The following is a 14021-nucleotide window of genomic DNA, read 5'->3' as shown; positions in this document are numbered from 1 at the left end:
TAGGGTTTGTTCCTCACCATGAAGCCAGGGATAACACCCTTAGAGCCCTAACCCTATCAGAATATGCCAAATTTCATAATATTGAGTCAGTGCTTATAGCTATAGCTGCTGAAAAAGCATTTGACAGGACGAATTGGCAAATCCTAACACATTAAAAACTATAGGTTTCGGCCATAAAATTATAAATCAGATCTTTAGCCTTTACACCCAAACCAGCACTAGAGTAAAATCCAACAGCATCCTGTCTACCCCGTTTTCAATTTGCAATGGCATGTGTCAAGGATGCCATCTATTCCCAATTTTATTTGTCCATAAGAACCAACATATCAAAGGAATAACACTGGGCTTCCATGACGATATCCTTTTTTCAGTGTCCTCCCCTTTAACATCCATCCCTGAGATACATCCATCCCTGAGATACTTGGCAAACTAGACAGTTTCGGTCGATTCTCCAACTTTCTTGTCAATAAACAAAAGTCTGAAATTTTAAACATTTCATTATCCAACACCAAGTTTAAATCCCTCTCTACAATAAGCTCACTTTGGTTACAACCAGACACAATAAAATACTTGGGGATACACACCTCCCCTAGGCAGCTGACTCTCTTTGAAAAAAATTACAATACATTACTACTGAACACAACGCAACCTTAAAACCTGGGAAAATAAACCCCTGTCCTGGTGGGGACTAGTGATGTCGCGAATAGTTCGCCGGCAAATAGTTCTCAGCAAACATAGCAAACCGCCCCCTATTCGTCATCATTGAGTAAACTTTGACCCTGTACCTCACAGTCAGAAGACACATTACAGCCAATCAGCAGCAGACCCTCCCTCTCAGACCCTCCCACCTCCTGGACAGCATCCATTTTAGATTCATTTGGAAGCTGCATTCTTAGTGAGAGGAGGGACAGTGTAGCTGCTGCTGATTTAATAGGGAAATCGATAGCTAGGCTAGTGTATTCAGTGTCCACTACAGTCCTGAAGAACTCATCTGATCTCTGCTGTAAGGACAGCACCCCAAAAAGCCCTTTTTAAGGCTAGAACATCAGTCTGCTTTTTTTTTTTTTTTTTCTGTGTAATCTAATTGCAGTTGCCTGCCTGCCAGCGTGTGTGTCAAGCTTACAGTGTATACTGTGCCCACTTGCCCAGTGCCACCACTCATATCTGGTGTAACAGTAGTGTACATTTAAAAAAAAAACAACACTTTTTTGACTGTGAAATAATAGCAGACAGCTGCCAGTACCCAAGATGGCCACCAATAAGGCAGACGGGGAGGGTTAGAGAGCTGTTTTGGGGGGCATCAGGGAGGTTGGGGGCTAAGGGAGGGATGCTACACCACAGCATATGTAAATATGAAAAAAAAATAAAAAATTTTTTAAAAACCTTTTATTTTAGTACTGGCAGACTTTCTGCCAGTACTTAAGATGGCGGGGACAATTGTGGGGTGGGGGAGGGAAGGGAGCTGTTTGGGAGGGATCAGGGGCTCTGATGTGTCAGGTGGGAGGCTGATCTCTACACTAAAGCTAAAATTAACCCTGCAAGCTCCCTACAAACTACCTAATTAACCCCTTCACTGCTAGCCATAATACACGTGTGATGCGCAGCAGCATTTAGCGGCCTTCTAATTACCAGAAAGCAACGCCAAAGTCATATATGTCTGCTATTTCTGAACAAAGGGGATCCCAGAAAAGCATGTACAATCATTTGTGCCATAATTGCACAAGCTGTTTGTAAATAATTTCAGTGAGAAACCTCAAATTGCAAAAAAATGTAAGTTTTTTTTAAATTTGATCGCATTTGGCGGTGAAATGGTGGCATGAAATATACCAAAATGGGCCTAGATCAATACTTTGGGTTGTCTACTACACTACACTTAAGCTAAAATTAACTCTACAAGCTGCCTACATGCTCCCTAATTAACCCCTTCACTGCTGGGCATAAAACACGTGTGGTGCGCAGTGGCATTTAGCAGCCTTCTAATTACCAAAAAGCAACGCCAAAGCCATATAAGTCTGCTATTTCTGAATAAAGGGGATCCCAGAGAAGCATTTACAACCATTTATGCCATAATTGCATAAGTTGTTTGTAAATAATTTCTGTGAGAAACCTAAAGATTGAGAAAAAGTGAACAATTTTTTTTTATTTGATCGCATTTGGCGGTGAAATGGTGGCATGAAATATACCAAAACGGGCCTAGATCAATACTTTGGGTTGTCTACTACACTTAAGCTAAAGTTAACTCTACAAGCTGCCTACATGCTCCCAAATTAACCCCTTCACTGCTGGGCATAAAACACGTGTCGTGCGCAGTGGCATTTAGCAGCCTTCTAATTACCAAATAGCAACGCCAAAGCCATATAAGTCTGCTATAATGGCATGTCTGGCACACAGTGTTGGGGCAAGGGTCCATTTGACCACTGATACCTGGTCTGCAAAGCATGGTCAGGGCAGGTATATCACCTACACTGTGCACTGTGAAGCGGGCGTAACCCTTACACTACCTGATCGATACAACATCATACCTGATGTTTTAAAGCACGTTATTCCAAACAATTTAGGAATGTTAGGTGATTTATGCCCTTTATGGATTAAAACCAGACTCTGCATCAACTATGTAATTTTCCATGGGAGTTTTGCCATGGATCCCCCTCCGGCATGCCACAGTCCAGGTGTTAGTCCCCTTGAAACAACTTTTCCATCACTATTGTGGCCAGAAAGAGTCCCTGTGGGTTTTAAAATTCACCTGCCTATTGAAGTCTATGGTGGTTTTTCACAAACCCAAATTTTTAGGTTCGCAACATCACTAGTGGGGACGTATACAGGCGATAAAAATGACCACCCTGCCTAGAATTCTATATGTATTACAAGCCCTGCCTCTCCATATACCCATATGGTTCATGAACCGACTACAAAACAGCATTAACTCATTTGTTTGGGGGAAGTGTAAACCCAGAATCAACAGAGACACGATGTACAGACCATTATTGTATGGGGGACTGGGGCTTCTCAAGAATGAGGACTATTACCAAGCAGTGACGTTACAGAGAGTGTTAGATTGGCACAAACATGGAGAACACAAGGCGTGGGTAGCATTAGATTCGCACATACTCAAAGCTCCCCTAGTACACGCATTATGCTGGGTACTAAAGGATCTTAGACTACCCCAATGTCAGCATCTAGATATCCACAAACAATTCTTCAAGAACTGGGATACCATAGTTGCCACTAGACCACACATTTCCACAAGTAGATATCCTTTGTTCCCAATAACATTGAATGTAGAGATGATAGGCGGATTAGATAGGGGATTTAAGAGACTCACAGAATGAGATTATACAATCCCACTTTTTTAACTTCACTGAAGCAGGAAAACTTCTAGAAAGAGACAAATTAGCAACTTTAGCAGAAGGTAGATTCACTAATTGGCTGAAATATGCGCAGTTAAACCATTATGTACATACATCCCCCTTCAAAGCAGACCTCCTAAGGCAACTTACCCCTTTCGAACACCTATGCCACAAAGGAATAGCAATAAAGGGTACGCTATCCATATCCCGCAGACTCCTCTTAAACAATCTGAAAAACACTCTCCCATCATACACCACCAAATGGAACTTAGACCTAGAAGAGCAAATAGAACAAAAGACATGGGACAACATCTTCAGATCGGTTAAAAAATAATCATCATCCCCCAAAATTTTAGAATTCAATTACAAAATCTTTCTCCAGTGTTATTTAACCCTGTTGAAATTAAACACTATATACCCGAACACTTCTAGCAATTATTGGCGAGGTTGTAGGGAATGTGGTAGCCTACTACATATGTGGTGGTTTTGCGACAGAATTCGCCCCTTATGGTCAGACATAGAACTTCATTTTAAGCAGATCATTTCAGAAGACTTTTTATTAACACCTAACATTGAATTTTAAATGACTTACCTAAAATTGCAAGCAGCCTAAGACTACTTACTCTGCAAATAACCCCTTAACAGTGCGAGGCTACTAATAGCACGTCACTGGAAAACGCCTACAAACCATGTGGATAGATGAGGTAGATGAACAATTTTCTCTGGAAAAATATGGTTACCTCCATCGCAGTAAATTGACTACCTTTTCAGATGCAAGGTTCATCTGGGAGGAATCATTATTGAACTTCCTTGTCCCACACAATCCTTAACCCAAAATTACTGATTATAGTAATTCTTTAGGTATCATCTACCCAGACAAATTTAGGTACCCGACCGAACAGTACATTATTGACAGTCAGTATATTCGTGTGACTGTAGTTATAACTCCAGGAATACCCGCACCAACTCAGTGCGGCTTATTAGCGAGCGAGCAATTACCTTGTTAATTTTGTTGTTATTAACAATGTTTATGTTTCATTCGAAGTGTTATTCATCCTGTCCAGATTTACATCTGTTATATTGTATTTATGACGCAGGACTAAAAAGAGGACTTTACTCCTTCTGAGAGTGCAGAATGTTTGTAACCCATTATTATGCAGAAGTGTATTCAAGTATCATTGTATTTCTCTCATATGTTGGAAACATCCTCAATACAAAAAAAAATTTAAAAAAAAATTAGGATTCCTCCTTTTCTTGCTATGATAACACTTTTCAACAAAAAGTATTTTGAATATGTTTCCTTAAAAAAAAAAATGCATACAGAAAGAAAAGCACTCTACTAAGAACAAACAAAAGCTCAGTGGCTTGTTCTATGGCGAGTTACCACCTATGAGCAGCCTCTTTAAGCCCAATTGTGCTTTTCACAGAGGAGAACACGCCATCAGTCGGCAATGCTGGCTATGTATAGTAAATGATCCCTGGAATATAACTGCCATGTGCCTAACCACTAATCCTAATGCCCCTAAACCGAAGTATCCCACTATCGCAAACTAACACTACACTAATAAACATCTAAACTGCCACATACACACCGCAAATATCTATTCTATTAACCCCTATATTGCCACATTCCCACTACAAGTATACTATTAACCCCTATACCGCCACATACCCACCTCAATTAACTAACTATTAACCCCTACACCATCACATACCCACCGCAACTATATAACTATTAACCCCTATGTGGCCACATACCTCAAATGCAAAATAACCTAGCACCTAACCTCCCTCTAAACTTTAAATAAAAATCTAAGTTGCAAAAAAAAAAAATAATTAAACTAAATGGCCACAACCCCAAACGCAATCTAACCATACTCTATCTAAAACCTAACCCCCATCTAAATTAAACACCTAAATTACAACAACAAAAATCAAAGTAACAATAAAAAAAAGCAAAGTTACAAAAAATAATAAACTACAGTATCCAAAATTAAAAACCCAGCATTATACATAACACTAAACTACATGCCCTATAAAAAAAACACCAAAAACAAAAACCCTAAACCCTAACACTAAAATAAATTACAATACCCCTTGTATGACTTTGCCCTAAAGTGATCAGTTCTTTTGCAAAAAAAAATCAATTACAAACGCCCCCAAAATAAAAAAACGCCTAAACAAGCCTAGCCTAGAAAAAAAAAACACTAAAATTACACAAGCGCGAAACCCCAATATATAGGGGTACCACTTACTTCCAATTGGCTGATTTTTAGTCAGTCGATCCCTATTGGCAGATTTGAATCAGCCAATAAAAAGAAATTTTTTTTTAATTTAAATTCTAATTATCCTTTTCTTCTGCAGCAAAGATGGGCCCCAGGCACCAGGAACCCGGGACGAAGAGGGCCCCAACGTTTAGGAAAATTGCAGAGTGGAGGCGGTAGAAGAGGCCACCGAACTCCGCCGCAGCGAAGATGGGCCCTCGGTGCCAGGAACCAAGATGAGGAGGGCCCTGACGTTGAAGAAGATTGCGGAGTTCAAGAGGTGGAAGAGGCCACCGAAGTCTGCCTCCCCTGCCGTAAAGATGGGTCCCCAGTGTCAGGAATCAGGAACGAAGAGGGGCCAATGTCAGATCAAAAGGAGCCGGATTTCCCAACGGTGAGTACCACTTTTGGGGTTAGTTAGGGCTGTTTTTGGAGTGTTCATTTTATTTTTAAATGTATCTGAACTAGAGCACAGGTGAAACAATCAGCTGATTAGTAAACATGGTTATTTTACCTGTTTTCATCAAATGTAATCCTGAAAACCTGGCCTGTTGGGGAGGCCTGAGGACACAATAAAATACTTGGGGATACACACCTCCCCTAGGCAGCTGACTCTGCACCCCATTGTAATGCACCCCTTCGTAATGTTTGTAACCCATTATTAAGCAAAAGTGTATTCAAGTATCGTATTTCTCTCATATGTTGGAAACGTCCTCAGTACAAAAAAAAAAAAAAAAAAAAATTAGGATTCCTCCTTTTCTTGCTATGATAACACTTTTCAACAAAAAATATTTTGAATATGTTTCCTTAAAAAAAATAATGCATACAGAAAGAAAAGCACTCTACTAGGAACAAACAAAAGCTCAGTGGCTTGTTCTATGGCGAGTTACCACCTATGAGCAGCCTCTTTAAGCCCATTTGTGCTTCTCACAGGGGAGAACTTTCCTGAAGTACATCAGTCTGATCCCGCCTAGTACGGTCAGTCCAGCCCCGATATAGCAGACAATTCTCCTCTGAACAAGGAACATGGGAACAACAGATGATAATGTCAGCCTCCCTTACTAAATATAATCATACTTTACTAATTTTGGATCAAGAATAATGAATATGACTTCAGAATGTTTTTAATACCTCTAGTTTTTGAGGCACACTACTTGTGATTCACTAATATAGTCATAATGAAAAGTAATATTACAACAATCTAATATTTTCTTCATACAACATAAAAGATAGTTGTTTTCATTCAATCAATTGCAGTTACCAACACAAAATAAAAAAATATACAGCAATTAAAAGTACTTGCTGAAATAGTGGCCTATTCACAAGAGCACTTTCTGTTTGCTTGTTGCTTGTACTACTCTTCTGGGACATCTCTTGTCACTGTTCAACAGTAGTCAACAACTTAGAAGTGTTCCACCTACTCTGATATCTTCATTCCACTGCTGAAATATCTTGTTGGAACCGCTCATCGTGCTCATCATTTACTGCACCACAGTTGTCAAGTAAGAAATTCAGATGAGAGTTGAGAATTAAGTGGATTTTTCTCATTACCCTCTCCCAAAGTTGTCATCCATAATAAGTTCCTTAACTTTAGCATCACTCAGCAGTGGAAATTTTCCACTCAGGTACTTGAAAGCTTCTCCATCCTTGTTCAACCATTTTCATGAACGCATTTAGATGGCATCTTGTCTTTTAACGTAAAGCATAACAACGAAAGTGAAAACAATAAAAGGAACGACACTCTAACCTTCACTTCAGGCAAGCTAAGCACAAACAATAAACAAAAATGTAGTGTTTGCGATGCAAGAGGGCCTCGGTTTAAGGGTTAATATGTAGTTGATGGGTGTTTAGTGTACTTTGTAACACTTTAGTTATGAGTTTTATGTCACAGTTTTGTAGTGTAAAACTCATAACTACTGCTTTTAGATTGCAAAACGGATCTTGTCAGTATGGGCTGGAACGCAAGCTTTTTAGCCACACCACAAACCTTGTAATGGCAGCGCTATGGAAGTCTCATGAAAAAACGTAATTTTTACGAGTGCATGACTGATATTGCATTACAGGCTAAAAGGCTTGCGGTACAGCTATACCAACAAGACTTGTAATGGCTGTGGTGCTGTTTTAATGCTGAAATTACCATTTTTTTCAGCGTTAAAACACGAACGCACAACTCGTAATCTAGGTGTGAGAGATTTAAATGTCAAATTCATTGTTTGCATGCTGAAATCAAATAGAAAAAAGTATTTTCAAGTCAGAAACATTTTCATGGTTGAGCAGTGTAATTTAATTAACTGTAGCAGTCCTATTAGTTACACTGTAGTACTTTTGGTTGCAATAGTAAAGTACTTTGCTCCTCTTACAGTGACTAACCAGCCTCTGCGATTGCAATAGTAAAGTACTTTGCTCCTCTTACAGTGACTAACCAGCCTCTGCGATTGCAATAGTAAAGTACTTTGCTCCTCTTACAGTGACTAACCAGCCTCTGCGATTGCAATAGTAAAGTACTTTGCTCCTCTTACAGTGACTAACCAGCCCCCGTGGTTGCAATAGTAAAGTACTTTGCTCCTCTTACAGTGACTAACCAGCCTCTGCGATTGCAATAGTAAAGAACTTTGCTCTTCACACAGTGACACTTTTTAAGCACCTCTTTAAGTCTGTAAGCTGGCAAAATCCACTTATGCTTTGTCAATTCACTTTAACTTGAATAGGCCCAGCAGAGATGCTTTGCCATATCTCATCTACATAACAACAAGCAAAATGGGTGTAGCCAAGTAGGCTTATTGAAATAATATGCACATCTTTCTAAGTTAAAGGGACACAAAACCCATATTTTTTCTTTCACAATTCAGAAACTTGAAGCATAGGGCAGGTGACAGCAAGTCTAATGGTAGGCATATTGCTCCAGAGAAAGCTTGATCTTCTGAAACTTGTGTAGGGTCACTTCTTTTGTTCCTTAGCTCTGCTCTGGCTGATAAGGGTGCGGCACACATTTTCTTCAGGGCCCTGGGGTGACCACTGAAATCACACACACATGCAACTGAGTGTTTTCACAAAAGTCCCATTTATTTGAAGAACACACAAAGAATTTATAGGAATGTATACGTCATACATGAGGTCACAGGAAATATATAAAAAACGTAGTTAACTTCACATCTGCATAAGGGGCCCACAGGAAATAAGAATGTTGTTATAGCACATAACAGAATATGCCCATATCCATTTGTAGAGAGGAACTTATATTAGAACCATATGTTACAACATATACAGAAAGAAACTTGTGGAATGCTGCTTTATAAACATTTGATACTAGATTTAAAGTTACCCTCAATATGCTTAATATGTGAGATTCAAATTACCCATATAACATATATATATAATATATATACATACACATATATACACATATATACACATATATATATATATACATATATATACATATACATATACATACATACACATACATACCCATCATTCCCCTCTTTGATCACATCGTGATCACATAATCTGTAATGTTCCTACAATATAAACTATCTGGGTCTACCTCTAATTAAATTTTGCAGTTGAACTTTTTCTGCATCTTGTATCATACCTGATATTTTCTTTCGTAAAGTACAAGACATGTAACAGTTAAACAATGCTAATAATAGTAAACAAATAGGTGTAAAGTGTCTAGCATCTTCAGGTGAGTAATAACATGCCGTTATTAATACTATTGGGATATACACAAATATCAATATCCCCATTAGGAAAAGGAAGATCTTGCAGAAATGTCTTGGATCCATGATTGAGATGGTCATCCTGGTCTTTGTGAGGAGTGATCGATACCTTATCACCCACTTCTCCTTTGTGAGGGGTGACCGATAGCTTGTCACCCGCTTCTCCTCTCTTTGGACAGAGTTTCACTCGTGAAGCGTGTATCCAGATGTCCTTGTCATCAGTCAGTACGGCAGTCCTGGTTACAGCGATCACAGTGACTGGCTTGCTGAACGGGAAACCTCCTTTCTTTGCTTTATTCAGCTGGCGAATGCAGACCAGATCTCCAGGCTTGAAAGGATGGGTTGGTTCCTGTGAGGGAAGAGGTAAACGGGAAGACACATCACCATAGATGCCATTCAATTTATCAATCAATTGTTTTACATATTGTTCCTTAATACAATCTAAATCACCATTTTTAATGATAAGTGGGCCTTTTACCCATGGAGTTGGGAATGGTCTACCCATTAGGACCTCAAATGGAGACAACCTGGTTGTCCTATTTGGGGTCATTCTGATTTCTGCTAAAATCGCAGGTAAATAGTTTTGCCATTTAACCCATGTACCTGCTGTTGCCTTTAAAAGTTTTTCCTTGATATTGCGATTCATTCTTTCTACAATCCCTGAGCTTTGAGGATGGTAGGGAATGTGAAAGTTCCAATTAATCTGTAACCATTCTACTAACTCATGTGTGATTTTACTAATGAACGCTGGACCGTTATCAGAATTAATCTGAAGCGGACAACCAAATCTGGGAATTATTTCAGTGGCTAAAATTTTAGCGACTGTTTTTGCATCTTCCCTCTGGGTAACAAAAGCTTCTGGCCACTTAGAAAATTGGTCAACTATTACAAGCAGATATAATTGTTTAGTGCCAGTTTTTGGAATATGTGTAAAATCAATTTGTAGATGTGTGAATGGGGCTGTAGGTGGGGGTAAGTGGTCATGCTGGGCTTTATTGGGAATGGTTGCATTGGTCTGTAAGCAATATACACATCTATTAATATATGCCTTGCAATGATCACCTATACCTCTAATGTAGAAAGATTGCTTCAACAAGTTAGTTGTTGGTTTTATACCTAGGTGTCCAACACCATGGGCTTGTGCTATAAAGAGTGGTGCACTGCTTTCCGGTATGCCCACCTTCCCCTCTTTAGAAAACAAACCATTCTCATCTAAAGCTAACCCATTAGTAGTCCAGAAAGATATGTCACTAGGAGTGGCATGTCCCTGGAGTTCAAGAAGCATATGGTCTGTAGGACATGAAGGTGGGGCTAAAACAGCATACATACGGATGGTGGATCCGGGTGTATGAGAAACATAAGCAGCCTCTTTAGCAATTTTATCTGCAAGTGTATTACCCAAGGAAATAGGGTCAGACTTGTATGTATGTGCACGGCAATGTATGATCGCTATGTCCTTTGGGAGTTGTATGGCCTCTAAAAGTTCATTAATCAGGTCTGTATGAGAGATGGTCTTGCCATCTGCTGAAACAAAACCACGTTGTTTCCATATCATACCAAAATCGTGCACAACCCCAAAAGCATAGCGAGAGTCAGTGTAAATGTTAACAGATTTATTTTCAAACAATTTACATGCTTTTGTAAGTGCTATTAATTCTGCAGCTTGTGCAGAAGGATAAGGAATGGGGCCTGCATCTAGAACAATGTCTGGTAGTTGCACAACGACATAGCCTGTCTTATAAATACCATCACTAGGTCGGGAACAAGAACCATCAACAAACACATTATCAGCATGGTCAAAAGGTTTATCCATCAAGTCAGGTCTTGGTGTGGTAATGTGGTGTATTACCTCTATACAATCATGATCTGTTGGAAAGTCTGGTAATCCTGTAAGTAAGGCACTAAGTATTTGAGTTGGCCCTGAGGATACACTACTATATTTAATAGTCAGATTTGTATTATTCAGTAATATACATTCATAACCAGAAAGTCTTTGAGAAGTCATGTGTTGGGTAGTGACATTTTTTACAAGATGTAAAACTTGGTGACTAGTGTGTAGTACTATTGGATGGCCTAATGTGATTGTTTCAACCATCTCTACAGCCATGGCGCAAGCTGCCAATGCTCGGAGACACGCCGGCATCCCTTGTACCGGTATTGGAACTACTTTGGAAAAGAAAGCTACGGGACGCATATTGCCTCCACCATGCTCTTGGGCACAGACAGCAGCCATGGTTTTACAATTGTCCCTCGCATACAAGTGAAATGGTTTACAATAATCAGGTAGTCCTAAAGCAGGGGCACTAATAATGCTAGTCTTCAGAGCTATGTAGGATTTAGTCATGTCTGTGGTCCATTGTATATGTTCAGGGCTATCCCCTTTTGTGGCTTGCCTTAGAATGGAATCATGATGGGAGCACTCAGGAATCCATTGTCTGCAATAATTAATCATACCTAGAAAGGTGAGCATGTCCTTTCTAGTAACTGGCTTTGGGATCTGTTGAATCGCTTGGATTCGTTTGGGACTAATGGACCGGTGGCCTTGGGAAAGCACAAAACCAAGGTAATCCACTTTTGTCACTCCTACTTGTAGCTTATGTTTTGCTATTTTATGACCTTCAGCAGCAAGGTGTTTTAACAGACTTATTGTATCTACTGTATTAGCCTCCTGGTTAGGACTACACAACAGTAGGTCATCGACGTACTGAAGGAGGACGGAACCGTGGCTGGGAGTCCATGACCGCAAGGTACGTTGGAGCACCAGCGAGTAGACCGCAGGTGAGGCCACATAGCCTTGAGGGGGGCGTGTCCAGGTAAGCTGACGCCCATCATAATAAAAAGCCATAAGTAGCTGTGTCTCAGGGTCCAATCGGACTGAAAAAAATGTGTTAGCTAAATCAATGACTGTAAATATACAGGCATCATGTGGAATGGCTGTGAGTAAGGTTGTAACATCTGGGACAATTGGGACAATTGGGATTACTATTTCATTAATTGCCCTTAGGTCTTGTACTAACCTATATTCATTGTTTTTCTTTGGGATCGGATTTATGGGGGTATTATAGGGAGAAACTACTGGACAGAGGATTCCTTGTTTAAGGAATTCCACTATCATGGGTCTTATCCCTTCTTTCTTTTCTCTAGACAATGGATATTGTTTAATAAACACTGGAGTAGTATTAGGTTTTAATCTGGCTTTATATGGGGTACACTGAACTAAACCAACGTCAAGTTTTGAAGATGCCCATACAGAGGATGGGACATCTGTCAATATGTCATTAAAAAAACACAGGTTAGTGGACCCTAGACTCACGTCTAACCCACCCTGTCTAGTGACAGCTACTTTCAAACCAAGGGGACCCATAAGATCACGACCCAAAAGGTTAAGGGGACACCCAGTTATAATACGAAATGGGTGCAAAAGTTGTTGGCCAGTACAGGGTACCCTAACTTCAAGCGGCGGTGTGATGCGAGTCTGAGTCAGCACTCCATTAATCCCTAGAGAAGGTTCAGATTTTCCAGTAATGCCATCATACATATCTGAGCATAAGGCAGAGCATGTAGCTCCTGTGTCTACTAGAAATGGTAGGGGTTCTCCCTCTACTTCTAGGACTAAGTACGTTGACACCACTGGAAAAATTGGAGTGCTACCTTCTAGGCACCCCTATGGCCATTGTATGTTGTGTTTGGGTGCCTCCATGGGTGCAGGGGCTATGTAAGGCTGTCTGTTATACTGTCGGGGATTGTAAGGGGGGCCAGAATTATTAGGGGGTTTTGGGCATTCATTTTTCCAATGTCCCTGTTCCCCACAGTTAAAACAATGTGTTCTGTTTGAAGTATAATTCCCTCTAGCTCTTCCTCTAGCTCTCCCTCTACCTCTCACATACATTCTATTACTCCCTGTATTATCCCTTTCCCTGGCCTGGAATGGATCACAATGTTGTAAACTCTGCTTTTGATAAAAAGCAGCGTTTTTTCCCTCTAATTTCCTGATGTCAAAACAACCTGCCCCTTCTTTTTCATGAATTCTTTTCAAGAATTCTGCTGGAGTCAACTCTGGCCAATCAGAGACAAGTTGTTTCACCAACAAAGAAAACTGAGGTTGCATATTACTAATGCAAGTCTGGACCTTCAGAGAGCCCATTGCATCTCCTGATTCCATTCCAGCCTCTTCCTTCCAGCATTTATAAAAACGCTTAACAAATTCTACTACTGTTTCCTTTGTATTCTGTTTGCACGCTAGTGCAATTGACATACTTTGTTTATCCTTCCATATTCTATGCATTTCTATACTTAATTCTGTCCACATTTCATCAAGTCCTTCACGTGTGTTTAGGGCATAGTTAATTGTTGGATCTCGACTCAATTTACTAATACTCTTTACATTACCCCACTCCCAACCTGATTCAGGGTCATAGTCTAGAAGTGCATCAATAATAATTCTTATATCTGTCTGTGTCATGTTTTGTCCTTGTAACATTCTTTTTAAATACATAATACAAGCTGATGGATGTTGACAGGGGTTTGGGGCTCCCTTGGTAATTTCCCTTAATTCACCCGGGGACAAAGGTTTAATAATTAATTGGTCTCCCACAGTAAGAAATGGCATACTAGCTTCTGGTACAGCTGCCTCCTCCTTCTCTACTTCTTCATTCCCTCTTTTACATTGTGGGGTTATTGTAGGGGGGTAG

The sequence above is a fragment of the Bombina bombina genome, chromosome 2 (genome assembly GCF_027579735.1).
Source record: "Bombina bombina isolate aBomBom1 chromosome 2, aBomBom1.pri, whole genome shotgun sequence".
NCBI classification, from domain to species: Eukaryota; Metazoa; Chordata; class Amphibia; order Anura; family Bombinatoridae; genus Bombina; species Bombina bombina.
Note: the sequence above shows the minus strand (reverse complement) of the source record.